A 23987-nucleotide genomic window follows, 5' to 3' on the forward strand; every position below is an offset into this window, starting at 1 on the left:
TGATTTCTTCTCTTTTTAGCCCATTTCCACACATCAGAGAGAGGATTTGTGGAATCCTTTGCGTTCATTAGTCATTTGTAGCAATATCGATGTGAATATCTCGGTTTAAACTAAGGGTGAATGAGTGTAAATATCACTCACCAGCGAGGAGCCACACTCAAGACGCCGTGTTGTTTCTCGAACTACTGCCATAACTCCCCTTGCCCTTCTCTCATTGCTCATTCTTCCCTCTCTCTCCACCCTCACAGCGGCGGCAATGAACACAAGATCTAGATGGTGAGCAGCAAAGATTTGGACGATGAGCACCGACGTCGATCACCAGCCTCATCACCTCACCTACATGCGTTTGTCAATGATGGTAAGCACTCTGTCCCCATTGGAATTGATTTATACCATCCCCACATTCAATTTATGTGGGTTTGATTTGGTAATCTATTTAGGCATATCCGATTAGGGATTTGAGTTCGGATGAGATTCAGTACGCTTTTTACTAGGGGCTAAATAAAGCTACATCAATTCAAATGCATCCCAGCAAGCACTACTTCCTAGCCACGGCGAGCTTGAAGATGCTTGGAGCGGTGATAGCCTTGGGGCTTGTAATCATTGACCTCCAAGGTCATCGTACAGTCGCGTGGCTAAGGATCCCTTACCACCATGTCCACTGCTTCGGGATTGCCATCATACCTAGGCTCGAACCGATTCGCCATTGGCATCATGCACCATCTCCTCCTACTCCCATCCTCCAAAATGATGGTCTTGGGCATCACTGCGATGTCCGATTGGTCATCAGGAGCCCTAACAGACCTATGTTTTGCCTATCTGGCGCTTTGACCTGGATCGACCGACTTGACCTCATCCATCACCCACCATATTATGTCCAATAACATAGTGCCTTTGGTTGGGTCAGGTATTAGCCTCTTCAACTCCACCTTCATCACCTTCAGTAGCACTATGTCTGCCTCTTTATGCATCCCGTCCATGATCTTGAACTGAGAGCACACCTCCATGGTTTGCACGAACCTGGTGTGGTCATCGAGGGAGCACCCAAGGAGGAATTCCCTCCATCTTGGGCCGTTGGGGAAGGGGTTCGTGGAAGTAGAGCTGTTACGATGCTCAGAGAGAGAGAGAGAGAGAGTTGTGGAGGAGACGGTAGAAGATAGAGATAGATGGTTGGAAGAGATAGTGGAGTTTGGTGGTAGATAAATAAGGGATTTAGAGGCCAAAAGCGATTTAGGTGGGCGGGATGGAGGAATGCATTGACCTCTTGTTCATATGTTCATACTAGATGATTCCTCGCACGTTGTTGCGGAAACACTAAGAGACATATAGCTATGAAATACTATTACTGTATTGTAACACTTATTTTGTAAGTTAGCAACCCAGGGGTTCAAGAATTTTCGAAATAAATTAAATTAAACTTTCTAGTGAAAAAGCATGTCAAGTGAGACTGTCAGATTAATTTTCGGTATTCCTTTTTCTCATAAACTTACCTCCAAAAAGTGTTATAGCACTGTAGAGTTTTTTAAGAAAAATGCTTTAGTATTTACGAATAGATGACGCACCAGCCAATAGTTGTATGCACATATTGCCTTCTTCAATTCATTTTTTGATCGAGTTCAATTCATATTTTCGTTCGTCAGTCCATCCTAATGATCAATGTCTACCGCCATTTATAGTCAGTTTTTCATACCACATGAATAAGATGACATGATTTTTTCTGAGATGCATGACGTGGATAATTACTTGACTAATTATGATGTGATGGACATGCATGGCATGAATGACTTGGTGAGGTGTGAGAATGCATCTTATGAGAATTTAAGATAGTGGATGTGGTGCATGTCTAAAAAATAGTGCTAGTGGATGCTGATATAGCACACTTTGTGTGGTGGAAAGCCGCATGTTGAGATAATTGGTTGTAGTGAGGATGAACCTTTTAAGAATATATGATATATGATGTGTCCTTCCATTGATCTCATGTTCATACATTAGATCCGTCAGGCAGGAGATACCTCCAAGGGCAAGGAGGATGTAGCTGAGAAGAAGGGCAAGACGGCGGTGGAGCTCGGCAGTCCGAAAAAGGGTTTCCCCCCGCTTTCTATTACAAAGCAACCAACTGATACAACCAATGGTAGGTGTTGGGGCGGAAGCAGCACAGGCACGCCCAAAAGAACAGAAAGAGCAAATACAAAAGAAACAAATGCCGACAATGGCGGATCGACCAAGACGAATCTCGCGACCACTGCCCACCGGAGATCTCCCACCAAGCTCCTAGACTCCGAAACGCCGGTACCAATCAACACCTCCAAGAAGGGATGCGACGATGACGACGCTGCTGCCAAGGGTTCCCCCCAGTACGCGATGAGGAGAGAGGAAGGGTAGCCCCCGACGCCTTCCAGGAAGGTCCGGCGGCACCCTCAGGCACCAGCGCATCTATGCCGGCCAGGCCGACATGGATTTCTCCCGATCCCAACCTTCACCTCAAGAGCTCCGGAGCACGCCACCAAACCAACCACCACCCTGCGCCACCACGGTCTTGAAGCATCCCACGCCGTCTCACCATGGCACCACGAAGTGAGGTCTGCACACGAAGAAGAGGAGCCAGGACTAGAGGCAACAACACCGTCGGCACGCGGGAGGGCATACAAGGTCCGTGGGCCCATAGGCCCGGCCGGGCCCTCATAGGCTCATAAAGCTCCCGCCTTCGCGCTGTAGTAGGCACGCCGTTGGCGTCGCCGCCCCCGGTCCGAGCTACTCCTCTTCCTCACCATGCAGATGACAACGAAGTCACGCCGGTGGCCGACACACTAGGACCCAGATGGGGCCCGCAGGGCCTAGATCTGAGTCGGGGGTCGGGGGCGCGCCGCCGGCCACCCCGCGCCACCAAGCCCCCCCCCCCCCCCCCCCCCGCGCCGCCTAGCCGATCAGCACCGCCTCCGCCGCCCACCCCGGGAAGGAAGGACGCGCGCACGGGAAGAGGACATCCTGCCGCCGCCGACACCAGCCGGGCTAGAGTCGGGGGCGCCCGCTGGCGGCCGGGGGGGGGGAGGGGGAAGATGGGAGGAGGGGGCGAAGGGGAGGGGCGCGCACCGCCCCGGCTGAGGGCGGATCCGGGGGGAAGGGAAGAGCAGAGGGAGGAGATCCGCCGGAATCCGACAGGATCGAGAGGGGAAGGAGGCGGCGGCAAGGGTTTTGGGGGGGGAGGGGGGCGAGGTGAGAGCGCTTTTCTAGATCCTCTGACCATGGAGCTCGACAGTGCCCCCAAGAGGCCGAAGAACTAAGGGCATTTTCATGAGGACGTCCAACCGACTTCTGCAAGGTCATCCTTGCACCCAAGCTGGAGTGTCTGCCGATGTCACTCGAGTTCACCAAGCACTTCACCACCGCCCTAGAGGAATCCGCGTTGAGGACGAACACTGGTTGCGCTTGAAGGGTGATGGTCCGAACTATCAACGGCATGCTCACCTTTGATCATGGTTGGGCCCCCTTCGTCGTTGTTCACCAGATCAGGATTGGGTACCTCGCCACCTTCAAACTGGCGACTCCCAACACCCTGAAGGTGATCGATCAAGTGCAAGAGGCATAAGGAGGCCTTTGTTATGTATGCCCAGGAAGTTAACTCTCTTTTTTTGCGGGGAACCTAGGAAGTTAACTCTGCACCTTTAAGACTTTTGCATAGGATGTTTAAGACTTTGCCGCCACTGTTTATCGTTTAACTGCTTTTGAGTGTGCGTTAAGACTCCGGTTTATCATTTATGACGCGCATGTGAATGTGCTGATGTCCTCATCGCTCTAACAAGAGGTTATCAGACGACATGTCTTGCATGTAATCAAACACCATACTTTGCATCTGCGTAAAACAAGCATGCAACCAAACAACATGCGTGCGTTTCTTCTCGACCCGGCTGAGAAGTATGCAGGCAAACAAACTATATGCAAAATATGAGTTTTAACCTGTATTCACCCAGCCAAGGCCAACTCGCTCATATATAGTCTTGTTAAAGAAGAAAATCTACCTGTCATCCAGAAAGTACAAATTTGGCAGATATTCATAGCAGCCGCAAGCTAAGCAATCAGTACCACCACTAGCACCCAATCCATCAAAGGAAATGAGTAGGGTGGTTGGTTGAGCGAGCGCAGGAAATTGATTGAGCATCTGGACGCGGTGGGTCGCCGCGTCGCAATAATACCACGACGAGCATACTTTATGTCCATATCTTCAGATGTACTCCTACGTGTTGATCGATGATGGGTCACTGCCACGCCCCGTCCGCATCTCACACCACCTATCGAGCTCGAGCCACCGCATACTCTGTTTTCTTTCTTTGCCCAGCAAAATTGATGTTTTCTTCTGGGCTGGCTGGGTAGATCACCATCTCTGTCTCATGGATGACTCGGATGCTCATCGTCACATGGATGATGGCAAATCCGTCCGAGATATTCCAAACAAATCGACAACTTGCAGAATGTGGTGGACTAGATAGACAAGTAAAGCAGACGCCAACACAGGGACAGCCAAATTCAATAACATCTACCGGGGCCGAGATAGCCACGAAAAAAAATTAGGCGCATGATTTTCTTTAAGAAACAAAAAAATATAAATGCAGACGCCCACAACATGCAAAAATAAATTAAAGAGCAACAAAAATAGCCATTGCAACAGGATTTTTTTTTTGCGGAACATTGCAACAGGAAATTAAACAAGGGACTTATAATCAAAGCCTTATGAAAACACAAATCCTTAAAAACGTCCCTGCTGAAATTGGAAAACACATCCAAATCTCCAGGAGTGCAAAGTCTTCTTTCTTGCGCACCAATCGGTGGCGCGCCGTGAGTAAAACTTGTTGCTGTGAGTAAAATCAGCGGAATGTACCCCGCAAAAAAATCAGCGGAATATAATAATTCATTAAATTATATAGGAACTCCAGGATTGAGTTAACAAAAATTTTAGATGTGAATTATAGTGAAAAAGAATTCTCAGTAAAAATCTCCATTAAAATCCATGTATATGAATCAAAACAAACTACATAAAAGATCAAATAAATTTATCCTCTCAGTTTTTCTATCCAAAATAAAAATGAGACCATTAGCGAAAACGACAACTCACTAAGGTAGTGCCTCAAGCTGGGTTATGCAGGTAAAGGAGAAAAACAAATCACGAAAACAAAGGGAAAGCGACATGCTGTCTACAAGATAGGGGAAGGATCTTGGTTCGCCATGATCATTGGAGCCTTGGTCAGTAGAGCTTATCGCAATGCTGCTCCCTTCATTTCATGTGACTTTGAACAGGGTATTCTTTTTCCCCACCGTACCTGTCATTTTGCACACCCCAATGTGTTTCACCTGTAGATAATTTTCATCTTTGCCGCCTCGTTGTGAATCCTTCTTAAAAACAAATTTGGCGACAGCCCTCGTTGTGTATCCAATTCGACGCCATCCAGTCATTCGCGTAGGGAGTGGGGAGTGCCGGCTTGTCTGTTCGTTTTATTCTCCAATCTTTGTTTGGTAATGGCTGGTGAAGTGCATCTCGTGAGAAGCGATCAGGATATGACTCAGCTCCATATATGAAACTAATCAAAAGCGCGTCTGAACCCTTATTTTTTCGGCCATACGTGCGTGCATATAGCACAACATCACACGAGGAAACCGTGTCTTTCTTTGGTCCGCTTCCTCCACACTTCCACCGCCGTATTTCTCTTCACTTTTAAGAATTGAAATGGTACCAACGGAAACAATCTGTTGAATCTCCAGAACGCCTGTAATTAAGGATAGGTAAACTGTATGATACTTGGTCTTGTCAAAAGTTGAGGGCCTCTTTGATTCATAGGATTGCAAAAATACAGGAATAGGAAAAACGTAGGATTGGAATGGCATGTCCATTGGATCCCTATAGGATTTGAGTTTGTTTGATTGTGTCACGGGAAAAACAAAGGATTTCTTTCAAGAGGTTGAAGTGGATGTTAAATTGTAGTACAAATGAATCCTTAGGAAAAAATCCTACAAGATTCGACCCTACGAATCAAACGATCAACGTAGGAAAAATTCCTAAGGATTCTAATCCTTCAAAGATCCTATGAAAATCCTTTGAATCAAAGAGACCCTGAACGGTAAATCAAAGTCTACGTCACACGAAATTGGGAATATATCACGTCTAATAGGAATGATCGCCGGGGACACGGAAGAAATGGGGCTTTAGTGCACCTGGCCAAGGACGCAAACTTACGGTGGACAGCGGCTTGTGTGGACCTTATCCTGTTGGTTAAACAATTCCTCGAGATGATAAGAGCATCTCCACTCAGCGCCCCAACAGCCTCCGAGGGCGCCTTTTTAGTGCCGGCGATGAAAAATTGGTTCAGTCGTGCTCCCAGGTCGTTGCTTATCGCCGGTTTGGGCCGAAATAACAACCGGCGAACCGAACCGAACCCAGCCCCAGGGGGCACCTGAAGGCGCCGGCCGAAGCGAAAAGGCACGTGGGCCCGCGCTGTCGGCGACACCGGCCGATTTCCCGCTGTTTTCTCCCCCCTTTCCCTTCATTTTCCCATTGCTTCCCCTTCTCTCCCACCGCCCCTGCCATTCTCCTCATCAGATCCGGCCGCCATGCCGTCGAAGAAGTATGTGGCTCCTCGCGCCGCCGCCGCCGATTCCACCCAGCTGAAGTAGAGAAAGCTGAGGGCGCCGATGGCAAGGCCGCCCGGCATGTCGAACGCCGAGTGGAGGGCGGATGTTCAGCGCCGGGAGGCGGTTACCGCCGACCGGCGGAACATGCTCATCGTCAAGAGGGCCAGGGACGCGGCGGCGGCGGACCAGGGAGAGGCGTCTCGTGTGGGGACGAACCTTTCGCCCGGCCACTGCACACAAGCCGCGTGGGGGAGCCAGCCGAGCGTTGCGTCTCCGGCCAACTTCTCGCCGCCCCCGCCGCAATGGGGGTACGCACCCTTGCCTGGCTACTCCGACGGCGACGCGCATGGCGGTTTCAACCCAAACATCACCTTCCGCCGCCGCGCGCCTCCCCCTCCGGCCTGAACCCCGACCAGCGCACTCCCTCCCCCGCATTCAACGCCGCCTCCATACCCAGTACAGCTACTCGCCTACGCCGCCTCTGCGCCTACGCGCCCTACCCTTCGCACACGGCTCGACGCCACAGTTCAGCAGCACCGACGCCACCGTCGCCGACATGGACGAGATCATCACGAGCGGCTCGGTTGCCGCCGCGTCCTGCCCCGGGTTCCACGCACAAGACGAAACGATGGACACCGCTGTCGACATGGATGACGAGCTCGACGACGCCGAGGAGGTGGAGGACGAAGAATAGGCGGAGGAGGAGGCGGAACCGGCGACGGTGACAAAAGGGAGAAAGAAGAAGCGGGCGACCAACGCCAGGCCGGGCGAGCCTCGCGTCAAGTGGACGTCCAAGGAAGATGAGTGCATCGCCGAAGCATGGAAGACTGTCAGGATCGATCCGATCACCAAGGGAGTCCTGGATTAGGGGGTCCTCGGGTGTCCGGGCTATGTGATGTGGGCTGGACTGATGGGCCGTGAAGATACAAGGCAGAAGACCTTCCCATGTGTCCGCGTAGGACTCTCTTATGCGTGGATGGCAAGATTGGTGTCCGGATATGTAATTTCCTTCCTCTGTGAACCGACTCTGTACAACCTAGGCCCCTCCGATGTGTATATAAACCGGAAGGTTTAGTCCGTAGAGGCTATAAGTATTTACATTGGCTAGCTAGCTAGGGTTTAGCCATTACGATCTCGAGGTAGATCAACTCTTGTAACCCCTATACTCATCAAAAACAATCAAGCAGGAAGTAGGGTTTTACCTCCATTAAGAGGGCCCGAACCTGGGTAAACATCATGTTCCCCCTGTCCCCTGTTACATTCGATCCTCAGATGCATAGTTGGGGACCCCCTACCCGAGATCAGCCGGTTTTGACACCGACGTTGGTGCTTTCATTGAGAGTTCCACTGTGTCGTCGACAGAAGGTTCGATGGCTCGTTCGATCATCAACAACGATGCTGTTTCCGGGGAAACTTTCCTCCCTGGTTAGCTTTTTGTGTTTGGCGGCTTCGTTCTACGTGCCAATTCAACTGGTCACCTTGAACAGATCGACAGCTACGCCCCTGGTCGCCAGATCAGGTTCGGAGGCCTGAACTATGTCGCAGATATCCGAGGAGACTTGATCTTCGAAGGTTTCACACCCTCGGCCGCTATTCCTCATTTGCAAGAAGGAAACCCGTCAGATCCACCATCAGGCACCGTTCAAGAATCAACTATTGTTCCTGCCCTGACCGTAGATCCAGAGCAGACCACCTTGTCCGAAGACGGGAGTTTTAACCTCACCGGACCCTCTCCTACTACGGAGCTCCTCACTGGAGACCCAGAGGCGGCCATGTTATCGGCGGACCTGAAATCAAACAGGACTCTCCGTATCGTCAGGAGGACGGACTCGCCTTTGGAGGCTAACGCCGAACTCTCGAGGTCTGTGTCCATTGAGCACAGTGAGGTGGCGTTTACCATGCCCAGCTCCGCAGGTCCTCGGTTTCCCGTCCAGCCTTCGCTCCTAAACAAGGCTCTAGACTTAATGCGATCTCTCACCATTGTGGAAGTGTCACCTCCGAACTACGCCCAGCCCGAACTAGGGGCTGAGAGCGGGGAATTTTGCGTCCCACCCACCACCCACTTAATAGCCACTGTCGAGGACTTGACCGACATGCTAGATTACGCCTTTGAAGACATCGACCGTATGGATGACGATGCCGGAGCCGAACCAGGCCAAAACCCGCCATTCACCGGGTGCTAGACGACCACTTCCACTCACGACGTGTATATGGTGGATACCCCCAAGAAGGACGACGACAGCGCTCAAAGCCCGACGGAGGACAAGCCTGTCGAGGTAGCATCAAAACGCCGATGTCAGCGGCGCCGCTCAAAATCACGTCGCGAAAAGGAAAGCAATACCGGCACCAGAGATAACAACACTCCGGATTACACCGAGGACCCCGAAGACCCCATCGAGCCTGCGTCCGAGCAGGACGAATGGGAGGAGGGACAAGTTAACCCCGATGAGCCAGTCGAGAATGAGGATTCGGAAGATAGTAATTATCTACCGGTCTCCGAGGAGGATGTCAGCCTCGTCAATGAAGATTTCATCGTGCCAGAGGAACCCCTCGAACAAGAGCACTTCAAGCGACAGCTAATCGCCACTGCGAGGAGCCTTAAAAAGAAACAGCAACAACTTCAAGCCGAGCAGGATACGCTCAACGATAGATGGACCAAGGTCCTGGCCGCCGAAGAATACGGCCTTAAGCGCCCAACAAAGAGTTATCTGAAACGTCAGCTACTACCACAATTTGACGACGAGGCCCTTGAGCCAATACCGTCAAGATATAATTACGCTGACGAGCCGGACCGACCACCACGTGGACGAGACAAAGCGGCTGCTTATGCCTAACACGAACCCGCGCCACCTCGCCGTCGAGGCAAAGAGGTAGCGGCTCCGGGCTACACCTACACTACTAGAAAAAGGCCTGCTAGTGGCGCACCTGTTTTGCCTACTAATGGCGCACTACAGGTGCGCCACTAGCACCACGCCATTAGAATTTTTTACTAATGGCGCACCACAGGTGCGCCATTAGTATACCAGATACTAATGGCGCACCAGGCAGTGCGCCATTAGTATAGCCCATGGTGCGCCATTACTATCTGACTTAGTAATGGAGCACCACATAGAAGTGCGCCATTACTATCTGACTCGGATGTAACTTTTCGAGTAGATGATTTTTCATATAAAAAACTTTTTAATCCGAGTTCGTATGCAAAAGTTATGCCCATTTTACAAATTCCAGAGAGATTTTGCAAATAAAGTCGAAATTCATATTTGTAAATTTTCCCAACAACTAGACCACATATCACATGGGAAACTTATTTTCTTTTATTTTTTGACATTTCCATCATTTTCTTTTATTTTTTTAAAACTGAAAAGACGGTCGGGGAGGGGGGGGTGCATTCGGTGGAATTTTTGGGTCAAGTTAGTAAAACTAGTAATGGCGCAGCACTCCCACGGTGCGCCATTACTAGTTTTGAAAAAAAAAATTAAAAATGAAAAAAATTACTAGTGGCGCATCGTGGATGTGTTGCGCCATTACTAGTTTAACTAGTAATGGCGCACTATTCCTTGGTGCGCCATTACTAGTTTTGAAAAAAAATGTTACTAGTGGCGCACCGTGGATGTGGTGCGGCATTAGTATTTGGACACTAATGGCGCACCAACACATGGTGCGCCATTAGTATATAGTAGCGGCGCACCACATGTCTGGTGCGCCATTAGTGTCCATATCATCTATAGCCCTTTTCCTAGTAGTTCTATGACTTACGTCAGGACCTGGACAATAGAGCCGATCAGACTAGATCAATCTATGGATCATGGGGATGTGCTCTAATGCGAGATGACGGCCATCAAGCTTGGCGCGATAAGCATAACCAAACTCGTGCCGAAAACCGAACACAGATGTCATGCGAACTCCGTCGTGACGTTACCCGATACAGAGGCGCCGCACACCCCTTGTGCTTTACCGATGAGGTATTGCAGCACCAATTTCTTCTCCATATTCACATGGCTCGCGGCGATGACCTCCACGCCATTAAATACCTCCCCCTAAAGCTAAAGGGACCAGCACGACACTGGTTAAACAGCCTCCCAGAGAACTCTATTGGCAGCTGGGAAGATTTAGAGGATGCCTTTCGAGACAACTTCCAAGGTACTTATGTCCGGCCACCGGACGCCGATGACCTTAGTCACATAATCCAGCAACCCGGAGAGTCAACCTGTAAAATCTGGACTCGGTTCTTAATTAAAAAGAACCAAATTGTCGACTGCCCGGACGTCGAAGCACTAGCGGCCTTTAAACATAGCATCCGCGATGAATGGCTTGCCCGACACCTCGGTCAAGAAAAGCTGAAGTCTATGTCAGCTCTTACCGCACTCATGACCCGCTTCTGCGCGGGAGAAGATAGCTGGTTAGCTCATAGAAGCAACAGTACTGGCGACCCTGGCACCTCCGAAGCCAGGGATGGCGACGGCAGGCCACGACGCAACAAACATAAGCGTCGAAACAATAATGAAGAAACTGAAGACACAACGGTCAAAGCCGGATTCAGTGGCTCTAAACCCGGTCAGCGGAAGAAGCCATTCAAAGGAAATAAGGACGGTCCATCTAATTTGGACAAAATACTCGACCGGCCTTGCCAGATTCATGTCACCCCTGACAAGCCTGCCAATCATTCCAACAGAAACTGTTGGGTCTCTAAACAGGCCGGTAAGTTAAATACCGAACATAAGGGGAAAGGGCCGCCAAGTGAGGACGATGATGAGCCCCGCCCACCGAACACAGGGGGACAGAGGAAATTTCCCCCTGAGGTGAAAACAGTGAATATGATATATGTCACGCATATCCCCAAGACGGAGCGCAAGCGTGCACTAAGGGACGTCTACGCCGTAGAGACTGTTGCCCCAAAATTCAACCTATGGTCGGCTTGTCCGATCACCTTCGATCGCAGGGACCACCCGACCAGTATCCGTCATGGAGGTTTGGCAGCCCTGGTGTTTGATCCAATCATTGATGGATACCATCTCACTCGAGTCCTTATGGACGGAGGCAGCAGTCTTAAGCTGATCTATCAAGACACTGTTTGTAAAATGGGTATTGACCCATCAAGAATAAAGCATAGTAACACCACCTTTAAAAGAGTGATACCCGACGTAGAGGCCTGCTACACGGGTTCATTAACATTGGAAGTAGTCTTCGGTTCACCGGATAACTTTTGAAGTGAAGACTTGATCTTCGACATTGTCCCCTTTCGCAGTGATTATGACGCACTGCTCGGACGATCCGCCTTCGCCCGTTTCAATGCAGTCCTGCATTATGCTTACATAAAGCTCAAAATGCCTAGACCGCGCGGCGTTATCACAGTCAATGGAAACATGAAGCACTCCCTCCGTACTGAGGAGCACACCGCGGCCCTTGCAGCCGAGGTACATCAAGCCGAACAAATCATCGACCATCAAGCCCCCAGACACCGCTAAGCGAGTCCGGCCTACTCCGCAGAACGACATCACGGAGGATCCAGAGCTGGACTAGCAGTTTCGCCTCCGCCGATCTCCCCACACAACCACGACATTTGCACCGCGTGTGCATCATTACGCACTTAAAATACCCTGGGCGACGAAGGAGTGTAACAGCCCCAAAATTGGGTTATCTATTTTTGTGTTGTTATTCCTTCCTGGCAATCATCTTCAAAATCTTTCTCCTGAGTTTGCTGGATGTCTTTGAGGATTCTTGTCATTTCCAACCATTCAAAACCTTGCTCATGTCTTTGTCAGTGGGCAAGACCTCAACTGCATCATCTCAAACCCTCTCAAACCCTAATTCCAAAATTTTGGAATTTGAATGTGGCCTTTGTGATTACAAAGGAGCCATCATTTTCCTTGATCTGTTGATCATCCCATCTGTTCCCAGAGACCCTCCTATATATCCTCCTAACCCTTGGGTATGCAAAAATATTGCCAAGTGCCATGCAATATTTTTGAATTGTGATTTATTCCTTTTCTTGTCTTTCCGAGGAATAAAATCCAAAGCATAGCTAGTCATCTCCTAAATTCAGGAAAATTGGTGGAAATGATATTTGTGCCTAATCTTAGCTCTGGCAAATATATTGGCCATGATTAAATAAGGAAAATTGCCTTTTCTTATTTTATGCCAATATTCCAATCCTGCCATTTTCTAAAGGAACTACTATTTCTATAGCAGAGAAAATTCCCACATAAATCGTGGAGCTTGTCCTTGCTATATATCCACTAGTTCCATGCTAATCTTACGATTCTACAGTTCAAAATTGGGCACATGATCCAATGCAAGTTTCTGCCTTCTCTGAAATTCTGCAGAGGAAGTGTTTTATTCCTAATTCCATTTGAGCTGCAATTTGGCAGGGTGATTAACATGGATAAATAACCCATGGATACCAAAGATGAGCTCAATCCCTTCATCTTAGCTCCCTATGCAATTTTTCAAATTTCTGACCAAGTTGTAACATTGTGAAGGAAGTATCTTCATAGAGTTTCCAAATGGGATGCAACTTTTCCATCTTCTCAAGTATCTTCATATCATTAGCCTCTACCTAAATTCAGTTTATTTCATTGAACTATGTGAGCACAGGAGCAATTCTTGTTCTCTGCCCAAATTTTCAGTTTGTGAAGCAAGTATATTTTATCTTGCTCCATTATGGCTGAAAATATTCCTAGGCCTTCTCCTATCCATATGATCCACCTCCACAAAATTTTGGCTCATTTTAGTTAGCCATTTGCCCTGAGCATTTTTCTCAAGTTTCTAGACAGAAGATATGCTTGTGAAACAAATACCAATTTGGCAGGTCCATTTGGTATGATCTTTTAGGAGCATCTACATATGACCAAATCATAAAGATTTGCCAAGTTTTAGCCTAATTTAACACTCCTAGTGAGTGCTTCTTCATCAGTTGATTTCTGGGCCAGATTTGGTAGTTGCAAAGCAACTATGTTAAATCTTTGTCCTAATGACCTCATACCCCCAGGACCGTAGTCCTTGCTACCATAAGCCTCCCAGACATCAAGTTTACCCTTTAACCTCTCTAGTTTAATCCCTAGAGTGTGGCCAAGTTTGCAACAACAAACTCGTGAACCTTGGTTCTCTCTCATCCTTGTGCCTCTGCTTGCCTCATTGCCATGGTTTTAATGCACCTTGGAAGGACTTAACTGATGACATCGTTTGGCATGAAGTAGGAGACCAGAGCACGCCTTGTTGGTGGTGATCACGAGAGCTGCCGGCCAAAACGGTGGAATAGCCACTGTTGGCGACGGCAGAGCCGCTCCGGCCGGTTCTGGCTTGTCCCAGAGTGTCAAACAGCTCAGCATCATCGTCGCTGTTCCCCTGGACACCTCTCCCCCTCCGTTTGCTTCTTCGACGAGCCGTGCCAACGAACGAACAGTGCTCCCGTGGTCATCGTCTTGTTCCTCGCCCCTGTCCTCTTCCCCCTCTCTTCCGCGAGCGTTGCCCGACTCCGTGAGCTCCTGCGCGTCGTTTGGTTCCCCCTCGTCGCCTTCCCGCCCTTCCCCATGACCCTTGGTCGCGCTTGCTCGTCGTCGGAGCACGGACACGTAGCCGCGCGCGTGCCACCTCGCCCCCTCCTTCTCGAGCCTTCCCCCGCGGCTATGAGTATCCCTCCCGAGCTCCCCCGCAGTCCACAACCCTCCCCAACCAGTCGCAGCTCCTCCCCGAAGCCTCAGAGCTCCCCATCGCCTCCAATGGCTGAGCCATCACCGCCGTTCCCTCAGCCATTTTTGGCCCTTGGCCCCTCCCCCTCCCATTGCTCGGCGTCTGTACCCTCCTCTGGACCCTGCGGAGCCGATGCCACCCTCAACTCCGGCGAGGGAGCCCTGCCTGTGCGACTTCCCGCCGAAGCTCTCTGGCCGCCGCGGACCTCCATGGCCCCGGCGCTGCAGGCCTCCCCGTGCCCCTCCGAGGCTACCTACGGGTGCGGCGTGGAGTGGCGAAGCTCCCGTGCGCGTCGCCCGACCCTCCCGTTCCGCCAGTCGCCGGCTCCGGTGAGAGCTGCGGCGCTCCTCTGCCTCGGCGTCGCGATGGAGAAGAAGAACCAGGCGGGGGAGAGAGAAGATGGCATGGGCCCGGCCTGTCATTGTCTCAGCGCTGACGTGGCGGGAACGCTGACTGGATTAAGTGGAGACGCCTTCCGCGTAGTACGCTTTTCGATGGAGAAGGCGTATTCTGCCGCGGCCTCGCGCTAGAAGGCACTTACCCTTCGCGAAAGCTTATTCTTGAAAATGCGCTTTCAGCTCAGCCCCGCCTGCCGAAGTGGTTGTTTTGTGAACATTCACTGCTTAAGCCTCTTTTCTGCCTAAAAAGTGAACGGCCACAACTTTTCAACCGTGACTCATATTGAGATGATTCTAGCGCTCACGTTCTCTGTTCGTCGAGCTCTTTCCGTTGGTATCATTTTCATTATGTTTTCACATAGTGAAAATGACCATTTTGACCTTGCCAGTAAACAGCCCCCTCCGAGAGAGAACTGTTTCCGGCAAATCTTTCCGCGATCATTTCACACTTCTTCCCCGAGTATTTGTCGACCCCCAGGCAAGCCAACCTCTTATCATGAGCTCCGAACTTGCATGTTGACTTTGCTTGCACCTCGTGTGTGTGTTTAGTTGCAGTAGTTTATTGCATTTCCGTCTGCTATTATTTCAGTCGTGATATATGTTTTTGTTATGTGCCATGCATGTTTGTGCATTCATGAAATAGTTGACATGCTAGCTGGATGTTGTTATTGATAATATCATGCCCCTGTCTAGTTTAATGTTAGTAGTTATGATGATTCCGTTTCCCTAGTGGAATTACTAGTACTTGTATTGACATGTTTCACATGCTATCACTGTTCATTTGAAAAGCTTGAGGTTGTTACTGCATCTGTATGTTGCATGTTAGTTGTTGGATTCATGTTAAAAATATTCGCATGATCATTGATGATGGAGAAGTTAATAAAATGACTTAATAACAAAACTCCTCCGTCATCACTGGGATGTCATAGTGCCACCAAATCGAGCTTTTTCCAGTGCAACCACATTTGCCTTGGTATGGGAAGGCCCTAACTGGTTTATTGTCATGCCTCTCGCCGGTGCCTCCAACGAGGGAAGGTTATGGGCATGCGCTACCCTGATCAGGTAGCCGGACATGAACCTTGTGAGCCTGAGTTGTTTTGCGCGCTTTGTCCAAGTTTGGGACCGTTTTTGTTTGCCACGACTGTGACCATTTGCCTTTGGTAGGCTGGGCCACCTAGGACTGAACCCAAAAAGGGGTGTTGGTCGGAGTGGCCGGGAGAGTGTCATGGCAGTAGGTCGGTTTTGTCGGAACGCCGTTGGTCCACCCGAATGGGAGTGCAAGGCCATGGGTTCTGTGGTGTGGGTAAAGTGCGCTACCTCTGCACAGTGTATGTTAAATCTATCGATAGCCGCGTCCTCGGTCATGGGCACAAGTTCGTAGTAGGTCACACTATCAGGTCTTGGTCGAAATGGAGGATAAACCTGAAATAACTAAATTGATGAATAATGTGTAACAAATAATGTGGTGACTTGGACTATGAGATAGTCGTGAGAAGTCACGGTGATGTTTTGATATGATCATGAGACGAGGTCTCGGTGAGTGTTGAACCAAGTGTGGTTCCGTTTGTGATCCGTGAATGATCACCGTTTGGTTGTGAGGCAACCCGTTGGTAAGAGAGTCCGAGGGACTCAGTGCACAAGTTTGGTTGCATTGCAGGAGTAGTAAGTTGTTATTTGCATTTAAAGAACCATGGTAGAACAGGAGATGGTTGCATAAAGGTAACATGTTATGTCTGCATTGGATATGACTGGTAGTTTATTTTCAACATAGTTTCATGATGTCATGCCATGTTTTGACTAAACTTATGCCATGTTTAGATTACGCCATGTTATGATTGAAATGCTATGCTATGCTTTGCCGTTGCCATGTTAGAAGTAAGTTTGATATACCATGCTATTGCCATGCTAGTAGATGCCATGATGTTGTTCATGCTTATTTTTGATCCATATCTCCAGTTAATATCATGCCATGCTTAGTTTCTGCTATGAGATAGGTTGTTGCAGACGCTTGGTTCTTGCTTTGTCATCTATTCATTTGGACGCTATGTATTTGGTTGTCTTGCAAGTACATTCAATGTACTAACCTGGCGTGTCATGCCAGTTTTGTAGGTCGTGCCCAAATTGTTCACTTGTTCCGTCGTGCTAGGCCGTAATCTTGCCAGTCCTGTGAGTTGTGGAGCCCAGCCAGAGTTGTCATACTGCCAAACCAAGACTTCCGCCGCCATTTAAATAGCCTTAGGGCTATGCCAGATAATTGTATTCATCAATTATGTAAGCATATACACATGTATTTGATGAATCTTATTGTACCTGGAATGATGTATCATGGACCTGTCGTGCGTCAGGTGTTATCCTGGGCTGAAGTGCGAAGGCCCTGCTCCATGCGGATCGGGGTGCCACAGGAGGTGGTATCAGAGCAGCCAGGCTGGCATAGGTTATCCTAGCATTAGATCACCGCTACCATTAACCCATAATGACCCTAAGGGATTTCACCCATCCCTGGCATCCGACATGGCCACTATTAATCAACAGGTGGCGCAGTCAGGACTGACACGTCCTCACCCCGATGTCCCCGCCTAGTTATCCGTGGATCGAATAGCAATCCTATCCTTTCTGGTCGGCCACACCGCTTACCCTTCGCCATTAAGGGAAAGGGGCCACACCATGCGGGCATGTCCCGCATAGCTGCCTATAAACCCCCCCCTTTCCGCTAGCCGTATCGCTCACTCCTCAGTCAGCCATGTCCCTGCAAAGAAGCCTAGCTAGTAACACCCCAGCCATGACTCGCGCTGTCAAAGCTCCCAAGTTTTACACCCGCACCTTTGCCGTCAACAATACAGGCTTTCCACCTCTTCTTGCTGAGATGCTCACCGAAGCCTTTGGCTGTAATGCTAGCCCTGATTACCTGGTGTTCCAATCGGCACCTGTCCCTCACCTTCACCGCTATGATGCAAGAGTGCAAATCTGCCCAGGTCCCGCGGCAGATGGTCAGCCTTTGGTTTTTCAGGGCAGAGCCATGCCCACTACTGATTTGTCCATTCAGGCCGCTGCTGTGGAGGCTATCCTATACCTCCGGACCAAGTTCCCGCAAGTGGCAGAGAGGCGGGAGTTCTAATTTTTTCCCCGTGGTGACAGAAGCAGGAATTCAGCCTCCTACCACTGTTCCAGGAGATGACCCGGCAATCGCTCGCCTGGTGCAATATATCACTGCCCAGGGGATGATGATTTCCAAGATGCTTGCTGAGTTCAGAACTATAGACAACGATGCGGTATGAGTTGTCACGGAAGCTTATCGTGAGGCTCGTCAATTTGCATCTCAAGCCGTTCACCCAACGCCATCCGAACCAATGCTACCCTCTCAGCCTGTGTTGTGGCCTAAGCCAAATATCGTCACCCTCGACAAGGCTCTTTACCGGATCCGCCAGCAGCATTTGCTTGGATCGATTTCAGCCACACCCCCAGCAGTCGAACCCCAACTCATAGTAGTGTAGGACGATGAAGATGGAGATTGGCTCAGTATTCATCCTCCCGGAGAGCCCCAGCAAGGCCAATCCTCTGCATGACCTCAGTCACAGAGTCAGGTGTTTCTGCGAGTAGGTTGTTCTGTCGAGTCATCCTCGATATGACGATAGACCCATGTATCCCGGAGTGAGTAGTTTCGTTTAGCACGTAGCGCGTTGGTGCCTGTTGTATGTTGGTACTGTTTTAACCCGTGTGTTATGTAAGTTTTCGTGCTTTTGGTTTTGTGTTATTTTTGCTTGTCTCTCTGTCAAGCAGAAATGATTGACAGGGTGACACTGTGTTGTTAACAAGATTTTAATCAGTACGACACATACACTAAAAACAACAATGACTCGTTCTGAGTCTATAATAAAATGCGCAGTGGTGTAGGTATATGTATACCAGGAGTACATATACCCACTAGCATTAAAACACTTCAGTATGATTTGTCTGGTGTGTTTTTCCGTTGCATGTTTATTGCCTCTGTCTGTTTGCTAGTTTAGATTATACTGCATACTGCACACATACCCGGTTCACCCACGAGTACATTCGGGCAGTACTCTGGGAAATGCAAAGTCACCTATCCCTCTCTATCTGTGCATACCCCGTGTGCCGGATTTCTAGACCCGGAGCCTCGCAAAGGCATTTCCGTCTGGCAATTCCTCCTCTCTAATTATTTTTCCCGATTTCATTTCTGCACGAGCACTGCCAAATTTATTTCACTGGATCCAGTACATCTACCCCGATACAGATTTCAACCTCGATTCTACCTCGATGCTTACATTTCGTGGAGCTATCCGTGGAATTTTTCTCCGTGTCCTAGTGTGACTCCTGAGCTGGCGTAGTCACCTCGCCCGCATCCAAACCTCATCACCGCCACCGTCACTGCCTTGCATGGCACAGGCAGATCGCCACCACCACTCCACCACAGCACGTGATTACTCCGCCGGCGCGAAGCAATGGAGAATCAAGCATGGTGGAGGACCACCCCGTGCACCATCTTCTTCCGCATCTCGAGCCACCGCAGCTGGCCGCGCGTTGCCTTGAGCCCGCTCGTACCTGATGATCGTCAGCAGGATGATCAACGAGCCGATCAGCGTGCCCAGCAGAGCAGCTAGGAACCACCGCAGCGCCGCCAGGAACACAGCCTCGCCAAAGGAGCTCGGCTCGATCTCGCCCAAACCGAAGAGGTAGTAGAGCGGCATTGTTTTTGTGCGTTGGAGGAGAGCCGCGCTGCCGTCTTTTATGGCCCAACCCCGGTGTACGGTGAGCGAGGTCCAGGAGAACCGCTCATCGCTCGATCACCAACGTCCAGGAGGCGAATCCGCGAGCAGTGCCGACAAGGTGCTGGCCCGCGACGTGAGTGCTCGCTGCATCGGCGCCGTGCACGCCGCGCACTACGGTACTAGGGTCCTCATCGCCCTAGGAGCTAGATGCGCGCTGCGCCAAGCCGCACGCGTAGCAGCGACGAAGAAGAAGTAGCAAGCTGGAGGTAGAAGAAGGAGGCTACCAGTGGGCCCTGGACCCATGTGTCAGCAGGTGAAACCACTGTTCACTAGGGTGCATCTAGCAAATTTTTCGAGAGTTTGATCTCAAATACCCCTAGCCGTGGATATAACGTGTTTATCCCTATCCCTCTCTAGGTGTACCAATTATCGGTGCCCCCAACCCGTTGAAATCTGACCAAAGGGTTAAAATTAACCCCGAGGTTTTCCCCCCGGAGTGGTTATCCTTTCGTTTGTGCTGTAACCCTAGGAATCTCGAGGACGAGATTCTTTTTAAGGGGGGAAGAGTTGTAACAGCCCCAAAATTGGGTTATCAATTTTTGTGCTGTTATTCCTTCCTGGCAATCATTTTCAAAATCTTTCTCCTGAGTTTGCTGGATGACTCTGAGGATTCTTGTCATTTCCAACCATTCAAAACCTTGCTCATGTCTTTGTCAGTGGGCAAGACCTCAATTGCATCATCTCAAACCCTAATTCCAAAATTTTGGAATTTGAATGTGGGCTTTGTGATTACAAAGGAGCCATCATTTTCCTTGATCTGTTGATCATCCCATCTATTCCCAGAGACCCTCCTATCCTCCTAACCCTTGGGTATGCAAAAATATTGCCAAGTCCCATGCAATATTTTTGAATTGTGATTTATTCCTTTTCTTGTCTTTCTGAGGAATAAAATCCAAAGGCATAGCTAGTCATCTCCTAAATTCATGAAAATTGTCGGAAATGATATTTGTGCCTACTCTTAGCTCTGGCAAATATATTGGCCATGATTAAATAAGGAAAATTGCCTTTTCTTATTTTATGCCAATATTCCAATCCTGCCATTTTCTAAAGGAACTACTATTTCTATAGCAGAGAAAATTCCCACATAAATCGTGGAGCTTGTCCTTGCTATATATCCACTAGTTCCATGCTAATCTTACGATTCTACAGTTCAAAATTGGGCACATGATCCAATGCAAGTTTCTGCCTTCTCTGAAATACTGCAGAGGAAGTGTTTTATTCCTAATTCCATTTGAGCTGCAATTTGGCAGGGTGATTAACATGGATAAATAACCCATGGATACCAAAGATGAGCTCAATCCCTTCATCTTAGCTCCCTGCGCAAGTTTTCAAATTTCTGACCAAGTTGTAACGTTGTGAAGGAAGTATCTTCATAGAGTTTCCAAATGGGATGAAACTTTTCCATCTTCTAAAGTATCTCATATCATTAGCCTCTACCTAAATTCAGTTCATATCATTGAACTAGTGAGCACAGGAGCAATTCTTGTTCTCTGCCCAAATTTACAGTTTGTGAAGCAAGTATATTTTATCTTGCTCCATTATGGCTGAAAATATTCCGAGGCCTTCTCCTATCCATATGATCCACCTCCACAAAATTTTGGCTCATTTCAGTTAGCCATTTGCCCTGAAGAATTTTTCTCAAGTTTCTGGACAGAAGAGATGCTTGTGAAACAAATACCAATTTGGCAGTTCCATTTGGTATGATCTTTTTGCAGCATCTACATATGACCAAATCATCATGCCAAGTTTTAGCCTAATCCAACACTCCTAGTGACTGCTGCTTCATCAGTTAATTTCTGGGCCAGATTTGGTAGTTGCAAAGCAACTATGTTAAATCTTTGTCCTAATTACCTCATAACCCCCAGGACCGTAGTCCTTGCTACCATAAGCCTCCCAGACATCAAGTTTACCCTTTAACCTCTCTGGTTTAATCCCTAGAGTGTGGCCAAGTTTGCAATAGCAAACTTGTGAAGCTTGGTTCTCTCTCATCCCTGTGCCTCTACTTGTCTCATTGCCATGGTTTTAATGCACCTTGGAAGGACTTAACTGATGACATCGTTTGGCATGAGGTAGGAGACCAGAGCGCGCCTTGTCGGTGGTGATCACGAGAGCTGCCAGCGAAAATGGTGGTCTAGCCACTGTTGGCGACGGCAGGGCCGCTCCGGCCGGTTCTGGCTTGTCCTAGAGTGTCAAACAGCTCAGCATCATCGTCGCAGTTCCCCTAGACCCCTCTCCCCCTTCGTTTGCTTCTCCGGGGAGCCGCGCCAACGACCGAACAGTGCTCCTGTGGCCATCATCTTCTTCCTTGCCCCTGTCCTCTTCCTCCTCTCGTCCACGAGCGTTGCCCGACTCCGTGAGCCCCTGTGCGTCGTCTGGTTCCCCCTCGTCACCTTCCCGCCCTTCCCCGTGACCCTTGGCCGCGCGTGCTCATCGCCGGAGCACGGACACGTAGCCGCGCGCGTGCCACCTCGCCCCCTCCTTCTCGATCCTTCCCCCGCCGCTATAAGTAGCCCTTCCAAGCTCCCCCGCAGTCCACAACCCTCCCCAACCACTTGCAGCTCCTCCCCGAAGCCTCGGAGCTCCCCATCCCCTCCAATGGCCGAGCCATCGCCGCCGTCCCCTCGGCCAATTTCGGCCCTTGGCCCCTCCCCTTCCCACTTCTCGGCGTCCGTACCCTCCTCTAGACCCCGCGGAGCCGACGCCACCCTCAACTCCGGCGAGGGAGCCCTGCCTATGCGCCTTCCTGCCGAAGCTCTCTAGCCACCGTGGACCTCCACGGCCCCGGCGCTGCAGGCCGCCCCGAGCCCCTCCGAGGTTACCTACGGGCGCGGCATGGAGTGGCGAAGCTCCCGTGCGCGTCGCCCGGCCCTCCCGTGTTGCCAGTCGCCGGCTCCGGCGAGAGCCGCGACGCTCCTCTGCCTCAGCGTTGCTATGGAGAAGAAGAACCAGGCGGGGGAGAGAGAAGATGGCGTGGGTCCTGCCTGTCATTGTCTCAACGCTGACGTTGCGGGACCGCTGACTCGATTAATTGGAGACGCCTTCCGCGTACTACGCTTTCCGCTGGAGAAGGCGTATTCTGCCGCGGCCTCGCGCTAGAAGGCACTTACCCTTTGCGAAAGCATATTCTAGAAAGTGCGTTTTCAGCCCAGCCCCGCCGGCCGAAGTGGTTGTTTTGTGAACGTTCACTGTTTAAGCCTCTTTTCTGCCTAAAAAGTGAACGGCCACAACTTTTCAACCGTGACTCCGATTGAGGTGATTCCAGTGCTCACGTTCTCTGTTCGTTGAGCTCTTTCCGTTAGTGTCATTTTCATTATGTTTCACGCAGTGAAAATGACCATTTTGCCCTTGCCAGTAAACAGCCCCTCCGAGAGAGAACTGTTTCCCGCAAATCTTTCCACGATCATTTCACACTTCTTTCCGGAGTATTTGTCGACCCCCAGGCAAGCCAACCTCTTATCATGAGCCCCGAACTTGCATGTTGACTTTGCTTGCACCTCATGTGTGTGTTTAGTAGAAGTAGTTTCTTGCATGTTCCGTCTGCTGTTATTTCAGTCGTGATATATGTTTTTGTTATGTGCCATGCATGTTTGTGCTTTCATGAAATAGTTGAAATGCTAGCTGGATGTTGTTACTGATAATATCATGCCCCTGTCTAGTTTAATGTTAGTAGTTATGATGATTCTGTTGCCCTAGTGGAATTACTAGTACTTGGTATTGTCATGTTTCACATGCTATCACTGTTCATTTGAAAAGCTTGAGGTTGTTACTGCATCTGTACGTTGCATGTTAGTTGTTGCATTCATGTTAAAAATATTCGCATGATCATTTATGATGAAGTTAATAAAATGACTTAATAACAAACCTCCTCCGTCATCACTGGGATGTCATAGTGCCACCAAATTGAGATTTTTCCAGTGCAGCTACATTTGCCTTGGTATGTCATGCTTAATTTCTGCTATGAGATAGGTTGTTGCAGACGCTTGGTTCTTGCTTTGTCATCTATTCATTTGGACACTATGTATTTGGTTGTCTTGCAAGTACATTCAATGTACTGACCTGGCGTGTCATGCGAGTTTTGTAGGTCGTGCCCAAATCGTTCGCTTGTTCCGTTGTGCTAGGCCGTAATCTTACCAGTCCTGTGAGTTGTGGAGCCCAGCCAGAGTTGTCATGCTGCCAAACCAAGACTTCCGCCGCCATTTAAATAGCCTTAAGGCTATGCCAGATAATTGTATTCATCAATGATGTAAGCATATAAACATGTATTTGATGAATCTTATTGTACCTGGATGCTGTATCATGGACCTGTCGTGCGTCTGGTGTTATCCTGGCTGACGTGCGAAGGCCCCTGCTTCATGCAGATCGGGGTGCCACACGGAGGCACATTACGGACCAGGTCTATAGTGCGGCTTGACCCTATTTGGACCTTAACTTTTCTTCTTTGATTTTTTCTCCCTCATACTACAGGTTCATTAAAACCTAGCTACCCTACGGTTGT

General features: G+C 49.5%; 1 pseudogene; it reads left to right on the top strand.

Moving 5' to 3' along the window:
* The first annotated feature begins 6678 nt into the window (after positions 1-6678).
* LOC141021684 (uncharacterized) overlaps positions 6679-23987 on the top strand; it is a 62307-nt pseudogene continuing 44998 nt past the window's right edge.

This window comes from Aegilops tauschii, chromosome 4 (genome assembly GCF_002575655.3).
Source record: "Aegilops tauschii subsp. strangulata cultivar AL8/78 chromosome 4, Aet v6.0, whole genome shotgun sequence".
NCBI classification, from domain to species: domain Eukaryota; kingdom Viridiplantae; phylum Streptophyta; class Magnoliopsida; order Poales; family Poaceae; genus Aegilops; species Aegilops tauschii.